The sequence below is a fragment of the Chiloscyllium punctatum genome, chromosome 2 (assembly GCF_047496795.1).
Source record: "Chiloscyllium punctatum isolate Juve2018m chromosome 2, sChiPun1.3, whole genome shotgun sequence".
NCBI lineage: Eukaryota > Metazoa > Chordata > Chondrichthyes > Orectolobiformes > Hemiscylliidae > Chiloscyllium > Chiloscyllium punctatum.
In genome coordinates, this window is record NC_092740.1 from 14,727,271 (window position 1) to 14,741,900 (window position 14,630).

A 14,630-nucleotide genomic window follows, 5' to 3' on the forward strand; every position below is an offset into this window, starting at 1 on the left:
ACAGCAGATACCTGAAAGTTTTGTAGCTACTATCCTCTCTACTGGTAAGGCCTTCTTGATTTGGTTTGGTGGAGTAAACACATTTGCTGGTATAACTGGAAATGGCTCTTGTCTTTATTAATGTTGGTTATTTAATTATAGCAACTAGTTACACTGATGTGATAGATGAGAGGATGGGCTGCTTTGGTGAATGGTAGTGACTTGACCTGACATAGGGACAGCGCTCCGAAAGCTTGTGATTTCAAATAAACCTGCTGGACTATAACCTGGTGTAGTGTGATTTTTGACCTTGTCCACCCCAGTCCCTCCATATCATATTTACATACCAGTAGTGACTAGATTAGATTAGATTCCCTACAGTGTGGAAACAGGCCCTTTGGCCTAACAAGACCACACCGACCCCCTGAAGAGTAACCACCCCTACTTTAGGACTACTTTTGGGGGTTGTGTGGTGGCTCAGTGGTAGCACTGCTGCCTCACAGCACTAGGGACCCAGGTTCAATTCCTGCATTGGCTGACTGACTGACTGTGTGGAGTTTGCACATTCTCCCCATGTCTGTGTGGGTTTCCTCTGGGTGCTCTGGTTTCCTCCCACAATCCAAAGATGTGCAGGTCAGGTAAATTGGCCATGCTAAATTGCCCAACTGTTAGGTGCATTAGTCAGGGATAAATGTAGGGGGGTGGGTTACTCTTCGGAGGGTTGGTGTGGACCTGTTGGGCTGAAGGACCTGTTTCCACACTGTAGGGAATCTAATCTAAAATAGTTTCTCCCAAAATTCCTATTGGATCTTTTGGCGACTAGCTTCTATTTTTGTCCTCTAGTTGAGGGTGCCATCACAGAGCCTCTCTGGTTCTGGTTAGATATCTTGGCTTTGCAGATCAGCAATGTGTGGCTAGGCTGAACCATCATTCAGGTACAGGGCTTAGCAATAACAAGCAGCTATGAAATGTGGGCATATTCACAGAAAAAGAACTCAAACATCTTAACCAGTACAAGAAACTGAATCCCATTCTAAGAGAGACAGCTACCTTGTTAGAGGTGCCATCTTTCAGATGAATGCAATAAGAGTGAACTGACCATACAGGGATTAGAACATAGAACTGTACAGCACTGGAACAGGCCCTTCGGCCCATAATGTTGTGGCAAACATGACGCCAAATTAAAATGATCTCTTCTGCCTGCCCTTGGCCCATTTCCCTCCATTCCTTGCATATTCATGTGCTTATCTAAATCTCTCTTACATGCCCCGAACATATCTGCCTCCACCACTTTCCCTGGCAGCATGTTCCAGACTCCTACCACTCTCTGTGTACCCCTCACACCTCCTTTGAACTTTCCCCTCTCACCTTAAATGCATGCTCCCTAGTATTGGACATTTCAATTCTGGAAAAAAAGATTCTTACTGTCACAGAATTTATAGCAAATATTACAGTGTCATGCAATTGAAATGATATACTAAATAATATTTAATTGAGGGTTGTTCTATAAATCATTTCAGTTGCATGACACTGTAATCTTTTGCTATAAATTCTGTGACTTATGGTCCTGCTTAACAACCACCTGATGAAAAAGCAGTGCTTCAAAAGCTAGTGCTTCCAAATAAACCTGTTGGACTATAACTGGGTGTTGTGTGATTTTTAACTTTGTCCAACCCAGTCCAACATCAGCACCTCCAAATCAAAAATAAACAAAGAATTGCGGATTCTAAGATAGACAGGATTGAAGTTCACAAGGAGGATGTGTTAGCAATTCTGGAAAATGTGAAAATAGATAAGTCACCTGGGCCAGATGGGATTTATCTCCAGATTCTCTAGGAAGTCAGGGAGGAGATTGCAGAACTTTCAGCTTTGATCTTTATGTCATCATTGTCTACAGGAATAGTGCCAGAAGACTGGAGGATAGCAAATGTTGTCCCCTTGTTCAAGAAGGGGAGTAGAGACAACCCTGGTAATTATAGATCAGTGAAGCTTACTTTGTGGGTAATGTGTTGGAAAAGATTATAAGAGATAGGATTTATAAGCATCTAGAGAGGAATAAGTTGATTAGGAATAGTCAACATAATTTTGTAAAGGGTAGGTCATGCCTCACAAACCTTATTAAGTTCTTTGAGATGGTGACCAAACGGATGAGGATAAAGTGGTTGATGTAGTGTACATGGATTTCAGGAAGGCATTTGATAAGGTTCCCCATGGTAGGCAATTGCACAAAATATGGAGGCATGGGATTGAGGGTGATTTAGCGGCTTGGATCAGAAATTGGCTAGCTGGAAGAAGACAGAGAGTGGTGGTTGATTGGAAATGTTCATCCTCAAGTTCAGTTACTTGTGGTGTACCAGAAGGATCTATTTTGGGGCCACTGCTGTTTGTCATTTTTATAAATGACCTGGATGAGGGCATAGAAGGAAGAGTTAGTAAGTTTGCAGCTGGCACTAAGGTCAATGGAATTGCAGACATTGCAGAAGAATGTTGTAGGTTACAGAGCGAGATTTACGAGAATGTTGTCTGGTATGAAGGGAAGGCCTTAGCTGGCAGGAAAGGTTTGTTACTGTCAGATGGAATAAGTAGGATAGCAAGAAATGATCTTGGATTGGAAGACCTAGAATCTGTATGAGTGGAGATAAGAAGTAGGAAGGAGAGGAAAACATGATGGAAATAACCTATAGAAACCCATCGATAGCAGTTCTGCAAAAGAAAATAAATTAGATAATGAAGGCATTTAAAAAAGGCAGTACACTATTCATGGATGACTTTAAAATTCATGTTGATTGGGATAATCATATCGACAGAGGTAACTGCAAGGAAGACTCCGAGAGTGTGATTGAGACATTTCCTAGATCAAAATGTTGTGGATCCAACCTGGTAATGTGTAATAAAGCAAGTTTAATAAATTATCTTGAAATTAAAAGTTCCTCTGAGGAAACATTGATCATAACATGGTAAAATTTAATATTTAGTTTGAGAGTGAGTAAACTGGATCAGAAACTGCTCTGTTAAACCTAAGATAATTACAAAGGAATGAAGGCAGAGCTAGCTGGAGAGTACTGGGAAAGGAGTTTTATAAAAAAAACACAATTGATGAACAATGGCAGACATTTCAGAAAACAGTTAGTGGCTCACAACAAAGATTTATCCCAGGATTGTAGGAAAGGGATAATCTAACCATGATTAACCAGTTAAATATAGTATCAGACAAGAAGACAAAGGTTAGTGGTAATCCAGAGGATTGGGAAAGTTTTAAAAAGTAACAAAAGAACAAAAAAAAGGGGGAGAAAATAAACTTTGAGGGTAAACTCGCAAATAATATCACGACAGACAACAAGAGCTTCTTTAAATATATAAAAAGGAAGAAAGAAGAGTGAACACAAGCCCCTTAGAGAATGACGCTGGGCAAATAATAATGAGAAACTAGGAAATGACAGAAGCAATGAATAAGTACTTTGCATCAGTCTTTACAATAGAATACACCAATAACATTCCAAAAAGTATTGAATCACCAAACACACAAAATGAGCAAGAAAATAAATACAATACGTACTTGGGAAACTATTGGGGCTAAAGGGCATTATATTCCATGGAACTGATGTGTGACATTTTAGGATATTAAGGAAGTAGCTACAGAGACACTTACAGTAATCTTCCAGGAATTCTTACATCCTGGAAATGTGCCAGATGAAAAAAAATATAAACAAGGAACAGGAGGAGTCTGTTTAGCGCCTTGGGCATGGTTCATGATTAGATCATAGCTGATCTGTGACTCAATCCCTTTGAGCTGCTTTTGTTCCATATCCCTTCTTCAATAAAAATCTAACTTGCAGTCTTGAGAGTTTGAATGGGTTCTCATGGAGCATCCACAGCTGTTTTGGAATGAAAGCTCCTGATGTTCTCTATCCTCAGTGTGAGAAAGGAGCTTCCTAATTTCCCTCCTGAATTATCTAGCTGTAATTATGAGATCAGGGCCCCTTGTTCCTTCATTCCTCTGATTTTTTTCAGTGACCCATTTAATGTGTTTTATTATAAATATCACAATCGTATCATTCCCTAAAGTCAAAATTTGATAGGGATCCTATCAAACCCTACAGTTTTCACCTTGCTAATGCCTCAGCTAATCAGATTTGCCAACCATTCAGCATCTTTTCCCTAATAGTGTAAATTGCTGTGATTGTTTAAAAGGTGTCATTCTTGTGTTTTCCTGATAAGATGATTGGTTTAGCAATGTGTCTCTGTTTTCAGTAATAATTAAGTTGAGAATACTGGCTGGTGAGACTTTTTATGCTAAAACAACTGTGAAAGCCATAATCAGAAAGCTGAGAAAGTTGCCAACCCGTCACACAGAGTCTGCAGAGATTGAAGAATTATCCAGAAGAAAATCATGGTTGGAGCTGGAACAAATTTCTTTAGCTACTGCCTTTGAACATTTTGAAGATAAGGCAAAAGACCTGCTTGATTAGGCAGGATGATTTGAGATAGGAAGTCACGCAATAACTTCTAACAATATGTCCAATTTGAGTTAGCTTCACCATAGCAAATGTATTTTGTGTGGTCTGGGTATATTTGGGGAATCTTACCAAATGTTCAAAACTTGCCTTATTACTCAGATTTTGATTGATTCTACGTATTGCTGGAACTCTCAGTTTTCACCTCAATAATCAAAGCCTTCTGTCAAGTTTGTAAATGGTTCTAGTTTTAGTAGTTCTGTAGCTTCTGAGCTGGAAAGTTATGGGTACATGGGATGCTCCAGGGACTAGAATATATGATCCAGGCTGGAGAAGACTATATGTCTGAGAAGAAAGCTGGGAAAAAAAAATTGAAAATGAAAGCATCTGCTCTAAGTCATCACTGCAGGCTTTCTCATTTGAAGCGACAATTAATAATATACATTTGTTTTGTACTATTGAAGGCAACAGCATTTGAGAAAACCCCAGTGATTCAGTTCCCAGTTGAGTCTTTCAAGACAGAATCTGACACTTTGTCATTCCTTGTCTGAGATTTATACCCAGTGACGTGATCAGAAAGAGCAAAAGCCAGAAAGTGTGCCTTCTAGCAATTCAATTTGAAACTGAGCTGTAGCTTAGTTGTGTGAATGGTTGAGATGTGAATGTTGAATTTACCCCACATTTCTCACACTGAGAGCTGGACTCGGGGAACTCTGGAGACAGTGCTTGTAAGGTCATATTCAATGCATCAGTGGAAATGATATCCTACAGTTTCTGAATCACAAGAGGCGAGCACAATGACATTATCAAGCAGACATGCTTCAACCTGTTTCAATTCGGATAAATTAGAAGGTTATGGTTGCTTGTTCTGCCCTCTTCCTCAGTGGTCAGTGCCTGTGAGCTAGAAGGTCAAATTTGTTCATGGATAAAATGACAGAAAATAAGTAGGAGGTGTTCAAAAAATAATTCAATGTAATTCAGAGCAAAGTTTATACCTTAAAAGGCAACAGCTGTACTTGCCAAAAAAAAATCCATGAACAATACAAGAGGGAAGAAATGACATATGATTCAATAAAAAGGCCCATTAAAGGAAAGTACAGATCCAAGCAAGTGGAACTGAGAAAATGAACAGCCAATGGTGACACAGTAGCTAGGAAGAGCTAAGAAAAGGGGTGTGAAAATAAACAAAAAACAAAATCAACATCAACACCAAGCATTCTTACGGTTATCCTCGGAAAAAGAGTGTAATATGCATAGAAACATAGGAGAAGGAATAGGTCATTCAGCCCAATGGGATTGTTCTGCCATACATAGAAACGTAGAATATAACAGCAGAAATAGACCATTCAGCTCTTTGAATCTGCTCTACTATTCAAATCATCCAACTCAGTACCCCGTCCTCACATTTGCCACACATCATTTGTTCCCTTTAATCCTAAGAACTATTTCGACATCTTTCTTGAAATTCTTCAATGTTTTGGCCTCAACAGTTTCCTGTGGTAGAGAATTCCATAGCTCACCACTCTCTGAATGAAGAAACTTCTCATCTCAACCTGAAAAGACCTATCTTTATCCTTCGAGTGTGAACTCTGGTTCTGTACTCCTTAGTCATTGGGAACATCCTTCCTACATCTGCCCTTTCTAATCCTGTTAGACCTTTATAGGTTCCATGAGATCCCCCTTCATTTTCCTAAACTCTAGAGAAATATAATTCTAATCCCTTTCAGTCTCTCCCATATGTCAGCCCTGCCATCTCCGGAGTCAGGCTGGTAAATCTTTTTTGAACTCCCTCAATAGCCAGAACATCCATCTTCAGATAAGGAGACTGAATATACACACAATACTCCAAGTGTGGTCTCACCAAGGTCCTGTACAACTGCAGTAACACATCCCTGCATCTATATTTGAGTCTTGATACTATCAAACATATCATTTGCTTACTTTCAGCAACTGGTTTAGAAGGTTATCCAAGTCTCATTGCCTCTCTCCCTTTTCCCAATCTCATGCCATTCAGGTCATAACCTGCCTTTTCCTGTTACCATAAAGTCATAGAATTATAGAGTCACACAGTATTCCCAAAGTGGATAATCTTACATTTTTCCAAATTACACTGTGTCTGTCATATAACTGCCCACTCACTCAAATTGCCCAAATCACACAAACGTCTCTGCATTCTCCTCAGACCGCAGCCTCCCACAGCTTCTCATGGTCAAATTTGGAGATATGATGCATAGTTTCCACACCTAAATCTTTCATATATATTTTGAATGACTGGGATCCAAGCACTGATCCTTGTGGCACCCCACTAGTTATTGTCTGCCATTCGGAAAAAGGTCTGTTTTTTTTCCTACTCATTGTTTCCTGTCTGCCAACCAGTTCTCAATCCATCTCAAAACAATGCCCTCAGTCCCACACACTTTGATGTTGCAGCTAATCTCTTATGTGGGACCTTATTGAAAACCTTCTGAAAATCCAAATAAACTATAATGACTGCCTCCCCCTTATCCACTCCACTCGATACAGACTCAAAGCATTCCAGCAGATTAGTCAAGCACAACTTATCCTTTGTAAATCCACGCTGACTGGTCCTGTCACTGTCTTCCAAGTGCTCTTACATTATACAAAAACAGAAATTTTGAAAACCTTAGCAAGTCTGGCAGCAGCTGCAGAGAGAAAGTAGAATTGATGTTTTGGGTCCAGTGAGCCTTCTTCAGAACCCATATTGAATCAAATCTTATATCAACTATTTTATAATGGACTCTACCAATGTGAAGCTAACTAGTCTGCAATTCATTGTTTTCTCTCTACCTCCCTTCTTAAATAGTGGAGTTACCTCAGCTACCTTCCAATTTACAGGAACTGTTTCAGAGTCTATAGAATTTTGGAAGATGACCACTAGCACATCTAGTATTTCTAGGGCTACTTATTTAAGAATTAAGCTTATCAGGTCTTAGGGATTTATCTGCCTTTAATCCCATTAGGTTTCCCAATACCATTTCCTTACAAATATTAATATCTTTTGATTCCTCCTTCCCATTAGGCTTTGGGTTCCCTTGTGTTTGTAATATTATTTTTCTCTTCTTTTGTTAAGACAGAACTAAAATATTTGTTTAATTGGACTGCCATTCTTTGTTCCCCATTATAAGTTCTCCTGATTCTGAATGTAGGGGACCTATATTTATCTTTATTAACAATTTTCTCTTCATATACCATTGTCAATTGTTGGGAAAACCCAGCTGGTTTCCTGTTGAATTTTGTAAATACCCATCTGGTCAGTAAAAGACCTTCTTTCGGGAAGCAAAGTGACATCCTTACTCGGTCTGGCCCATATGTGACTCCAGACCCACAATAATGTGACTCTTAACTGCCCTCTAAACAAGTTAGGGATAGGCAATAACTACAGATTACAGGCACTCGCATCTGTAAATGAATAAATGAAAATAACAATAGAAGTTTTTCTATCAGTTTGTATAATCCCTGCAAGTTTACTCTCATTTTCTATTTTTCCCTCTCTTAATCAGGCTCTTCATCTCCCTTTGCTGGAATCTAATCTGTTCATTCCATATGATCCTTATAGTGGTTTATAAAATTGTGAAGGGCATAGATAAGGTGAATAGCAAAGGTCTTTTCCCTAGGGTAGCAAGTTCAAAACTAAACTGCCAGAGGAAGTGGTAGATGCAAGTACTGTTAGAACATTTAAAAGACACTTGGACAGGTACATAAATAGGAAAGGTTTTGTTGGATATGGGCCAAGTGCAGGCAAGTGGGACTAGTTTAGTTTGGGAAACTTGGTCAGTGTAGAACACAGAACATAGAACAGTACCTCATTGGAACAGGCCCTTCGGCCCACAATGTTGTGCTGAACATGACATCAAATTAAACTAATCCCTTCTGCCTGCCCTTGGCCCATATCCCTCCATTCCTTGCATATTCATGTGCTTATCTAAATCTCTCTTACATGCCCCGAACATATCTGCCTCCACCACTATCCCTGGCAGCATGTTCCAAACTCCCACCACTCTCTGTGTACCCCTCACATCTCCTTTGAACTTTCCCCTCTCACCTTAAATGCATGCCCCCTAGTATTGGACATTTGAACTCTGGGAAAAAGATTCTGACTGTGAACATTTATCTATGCATTTCATGATTTTAAAGACTTCTGTCAAGTCTACCCTCAGCCTCTGCTACTCCAGAGAAAACACACTGAGTTTTTCTAGTCTCTCCTTACAACTCATACTCTCTAATCCAGGCAGCATCCTGGTAAGCTTCTTCTGCACCCTCTCCAAAACCTCCACATCCTGCATTAACTATATTCTTTTCCTTAACATTTAATCCCCCAAAGTGCAGCACCTCACACTTACCTGGAGTAAACTCCATCTGCCATTTCTCCACCCATACCTGCTACTGATCTATAGCCCATTGTATCCTTTAACAACCTTCTACACTATCTACAACTCTGCCAACCTTTGTATCATTTGCAAACTTATTAACCCAGCTATCTACATTTTCAAGTACATTTTCAGTACAGGTCCCTGCAGAACACCGCTAGTTACTAGCACTGAAGGGGATAGAATAGGAGAGCAATAGTGATAGAGATTCAATCATAAGAGGAACAGACAGGAGGTTCTGCAGTCACGAGCGAGAATCTCAGATGGTATGTTGCCTCCTGGGTGCCAGGATCAGGGATATCTCGGCTCGAGTCATCAGGATTCTTAAGGGGAGGGTGAGCAGCCAGAAGTGCTGATACACTTTGATACCAATGACATAGCTAGGAAAACAGAGGATGACCTGAAAAGAGAATATAGGGAGTTAGGTTAGAAGCTAAAAGGCAGGACAAGCAGAGTAGTAATTTCAGGATTGCTACCGATGCCACATGCTAGTGAGGCTAAGAATAGAGAGCGAGTGCAGATGAACACTTGGCTGCAGGGCTGGTGTAGGGGGAGGGTTTCAGATACGTGGATTATTGAGATACTTTCTGGGGAAAGTGGGACCTGGACAAGGAGGATGGGGTGCACCTGACTGCAGGGATATCAATATCCTGGGCAGGTAATTTGCTAAAGCTCTTCAGAAGGGTTTAACCTGGATTGGCAGGGTGGTGGGATCAGATGATGGAATAGTTAATGAACAGCCTGACATAGCATGCAGAGAATCTGTGAGGCGGGATAGACACTTGATAGGGCAAAGATGCAGTCAGTGTGATGGGTTGACGTATGTCTATTTTAATGTAAGAAGTATCAGGAATAAGGGTTATGAACTCAGAGCATGGATCAATACTTGGAACTACAATGTTGTGGCCATGATGAAGACTTAGATATCACACGGTCAGAAATGTTTGTTGGATGTTCCAGAGTTTAGATGTTTCAAAAGGAATGGGTGGGGGGGGTGTGAAAGGTTAGGTAAAAGAGGTGGGGAGTGGCATTGCTAATCAGGGATAGTATTACAACTGCAGAAAGGGAGGTCAGTGCAGGTGGAAGTCAGAAACAGGAAAAGAGCAGTCACTTTATTGGGACTTCCTAATAGTAACAGAGACATGGAGGAGCAGATTGGGAGGCAGATTTTGGAAAGGTGCAGAACTAACAGGGTTGTTGTCATGGGTGGCTTTAACTTCCCTAATATTGATTGGAACCTCGTTAGTTCAAATAGTTTAGATGGAGCAGGTGTGTCCAGGAAAGGTTCCTGACTCAATATGTAGATAGGCCGACTAGAGGGGAGGCCATATTGGATTCATGTGTTTGGCAATGAACCAGGCCAGCTGTCAGATCTCTCTGTGTGAGAGCATTTCGGTGGTAGTGATCACAACACCCTGACCTTTACTATAGTTATGAAGAGGGGTAAAAGCAGACAGTATGGGAAAGTATTTAATTGGGGGAGGGGGAATTACAATGGTATTAGGCAGGAACTTGGGTGTCTAAATTGGGAACAGGTGTTCTCAGGGAAATGCATGACAGAAAAGTGGAGGCTGTTTAGGGAGGACTTGGTAATAGTTCTGGACAGGTTTGTCCCACTGAAGTAAGGAAGGGATGGTAGGGTGAAGGAACCTTTGATGACAAGAGTTGTGGAAGATCTAATCAAGAGGAAGAAGGAAGCTTACTTAAGGTTGAGGAGGCAACGATCAGACAGGGTTCTAGAGGGTTACAAGGTAGCCAGGTAGGAACTGAAGAATGGACTGAGGACAGCTAGAAGGGGGCATGAAAAAGCTTTAGTGGGTAGGATTAAGGAAAACCCCAAGGCATTCTACATGTATGTGAGGAACAAGAGGATGGCCAGAGTGAGGGTAAGGCCGATCAGGGATAGTGGAGGGAACTTGCACCAGGAATCAGAGGAGATAGGGGAGGTCCTTAATGAATACTTTGCTTCAGTATTCACTACTGAGAGGGATGTTGATGAACCTGAGGACAGCCTGAAATAGACTGATATGCTTGCACAGGTTGATGTTAAGAAGGAGGATGTGCTAAAAATTTTGAAAATGATATGGATAGATAAATCCTTGGGCCTGTTTGGGATATATCTTAGGTTACTACAGGAAGCAAGGGAAGAGTTTGCTGCACCTTTGGCAATGATATTTGCATCTTCACTGTCCACTGGAATAGTGCCAGATGCTTGTAGGATGGCAAATGTTATTCTCTTGTTCAAGAAAGGGAATAGGGATAATCCCAGGAATTACAAACCAGTCAGTTGTACATCTGTGGTGGGCAAAGTATTGGAGAGGATTCTGAGAGACAGGATTTCGGATTACTTGGGCACCATAGTTTGATTAGAGATAGCATGACTTTGTGAGGGTTGGGTCATGCCTCACAAACCTTACTGAATTCTTTGAGGATGTGACAAAACACATTGATGAAGGTGGACCAGTGGATGGGGTGTTTAGGATTTTAGCAAGGAATTTGAAAAGATTCCCCGTGGTAGGCTCACTCAGAAAGTAAGGAGGCATGGGGTACAGGGAAATTTGGCTGTCTGGATACAGAATTGGCTGGCCCCACAGAGGTGGTGGTAGATGGAAAATATTCAGCGTGGAACTTGGTGACCAGTGGTATTCTACAGGGATCGGTTCTGGGACCTCTGCTCCTTGTTACTTTTATAAATGAGTTGGGTGAGGAATTGGAAGGGTTGTTTAGTAAATTTGCCGATGACACGAAGGTTGTTGGAGTTGTGGATAGTGTGGAGGGCTCTTGTAGGTTGCAACGGGACATTGACAAGATGCAGAACTGGGCTGATAAGCGGCAGATGGAGTTTAACCTGGAAAAATGTGAAGTGATTCATTTTGGAATGTTGAATTTGAATGCAGAATACAGGGTTAGATGCAGGATTCTTGGCTGTGTGGAGGAACAGAGGGATCTTGGGGTCCATATCCATAGATCCCTCGAAGTTCTCACCTAAGTTTATAGGGTTGTCAAGAAGGTGTATGGTTGAGTTTCATTAACAGAGGGATTGAATTTAAGTGCCACAAGGTTATGCTGCAGCTCTATAGAGTTCTGGTTTGACCACACTTGGAATATTGTGTTCGGTTCTGATCGCCTCATTATAGGAAGGATGTGGAAGCTTTAGAGAAGGTGCAGAGGAGATTTACCAGGGTTCTGCCTGGACTGGAGGGCATGTCTTATGAAGAGAGTTTGAGGGAGCTAGGGCTTTTCTCATTGAAGCGAAGAAGGATGAGAGGTGACTTGAGAGAGGTGTACAAGATGTTGAGAGGCAGAGATAGAGTGGATAGCCAGAGACCTTTTCCCAGGATGGAAATGTCTATCACAAGGAGGCATAATTTTAAGGTAATTGGAGAAAGGTTTAGGGGAGATGTCAGAGGGAGGTTCTTTACACAGAGACTGGTGGATGGGTGGAATGCACTGCCAGCAGTGGTAGTAGAGTCAGATACATTTGGGAATTGACTGTCTGATAACCACATGGAAGATAGTACAGTGAAGGTCATGTAGGTTAGTCTGATAGAGTCATAGAGTCATAGAGATGTACAGCATGGAAACAGACCCTTCGGTCCAACCCGTCCATGCCGACCAGATATCCCAACCCAATCTAGTCCCACCTACCAGCACCCGGCCCATATCCCTCCAAACCCTTCCTATTCATATACCCATCCAAATGCCTCTTAAATGTTGCAATTGTACCAGCATCCACCAAATCCTCTGGCAGCTCATTCCATACACATACCACCCTCTGCGTGAAAAAGTTGCCCCTTAGGTCTCTTTTATATCTTTCCCCTCTCACCCTAAACCTATGCTCTCTAGTTCTGGACTCACGGACCCCAGGGAAAAGACTTTGTCTATTTACCCTATCCATGCCCCTCATAATTTTGTAAACCTCTATAAGGTCACCCCTCAGTCTCCGAGGTTCCAGGGAAAACTGCCCCAGCCTGTTCAGCCTCTCCTTGTAGCTCAGATCCTCCAACCCTGGCAACATCCTTGTAAATCTTTTCTGAACCCTTTCAAGTTTCACAACAACTTTCCGATAGGAAGGAGACCAGAATTGCACGCAATATTCCAACAGTGGTCTAACCAATGTCCTGTACAGCCACAGCACGATCTCCCAACTCCTGTACTCAATACTCTGACCAATAAAGGAAAGCATACCAAACACCTTCTTCACTATTCTATCTACCTGCAACTCCACTTTCAAGGAGCTATGAACCTACACTCCAAGGTCTCTTTATTCAGCAACACTCCCTAGGACCTTACTATTAAGTGTATAAGTCCTGCTAAGATTTGCTTTCCCAAAATGCAGCACCTTGCATTTATCTGAATTAAACTCCATCTGCCACTTCTCAGCCCATCTGGTCCAGATCCTGTTGTAATCTGAGGTAACCTTCTTTGCTGTCCACTACACCTCCAATTTTGGTGTCATCTGCAAACTTACTAACTGTACCTCTTATGCTCGCATCCAAATCATTTATGTAAATGACAAAAAGTAGAGGGCCCAGCCCCAATCCTTGTGGCACTCCACTGGTCACAGGCCTCCAGTCTGAAAAACAACCCTCCACCACCACCCTCTGTCTTCTACCTTTGAGCCAGTTCTGTATCCAAATGGCTAGTTCTCCCTGTATTCCATGAGATCTAACCGTGCTCAGCAGTCTCCTATGGGGAACCTTGTCGCATGCCTTACTGAAGTCCAGATAGATCACATCTACTACTCTGCCCTCATTAATCTTCTTTATCCTTCTTAGAGAAGGATAAAAGGTCGGCACATCATCGAGAGCTGAAGGGTCTGTACTGTGCTGTACTGTTCTATGTTCTATCTATGTTCTATGTTTACGGATCTCCAGCCTGAAAAATACCCTTCCATGACTGGCATGGATGAGTTGGATCAAAGGTCTGTTTTTGTGCTGTACGACTCTATGACTCTATATGGCTCTTCATCCAACTCAGTACCCTGTTTCCATTTTTTCCCCATACCCGTTAATCCCTTTGCCCCTCAGAGCTGTACCTAACTCCTTGAAAATATTCAATGCTTTGGCCTCAACTGCTTCTTGTGGCAGTGAATTGCACAGGTTCACCACTTTCTTGGTGAAGAAAGTTCTCCTCACCCCAGCCCTAAGAGGCCTACCCCATATATTTAGACAGTAAGCTCTGGTTCTGGACTCCTTGGTCATCAGGAATATCAAGTGTAGTGCAGATTCCTTGAAAATTGTTAATGGTGATGATGTCAATGATGATAAGGAAATTATGGACTTTTGAAATAATTACCTTGTTTCGATATTGACAATAGAGGAAGTGTTCAACTTGGCATACATCCCAAGGAGTTTGACAGTGAATTAGGGCAGAGACTGAGCAACGTGAACACAAACGAAATAGCAGTAATGAAGAAGAAAAATCACACCAAAGAGTAATAAACTCAGGGATTTAAAGGAGGCTGTTGAGAGCATTGCAAATGTCCAAACCATAATTGTGCAAACTTCTCTTGATTTGAAAATTGTTTTTGCTTGGAAAGATTTGAGTGTCACTCTGCTAGTTAGGAAGAGTGGGAGAGGTAAACCAATGGATTATATATCTGTCAGCCTGACATCTGTTGTCAGAGGGTGTCAAAAGTCTTTGATTAAGGATCGTGTGAGTAAACATTTGGAAAATTTTCGGTAGATCAGAAAAGATCAACATGAATTTGTCAAGGATGGTTAAATAGTTTGAAGAGGTCACTAAAGCAATGGATAAGTGACTGTAGTTGTTAAAAGCAAATTACTGCAGATGCTGGAATCTGAAA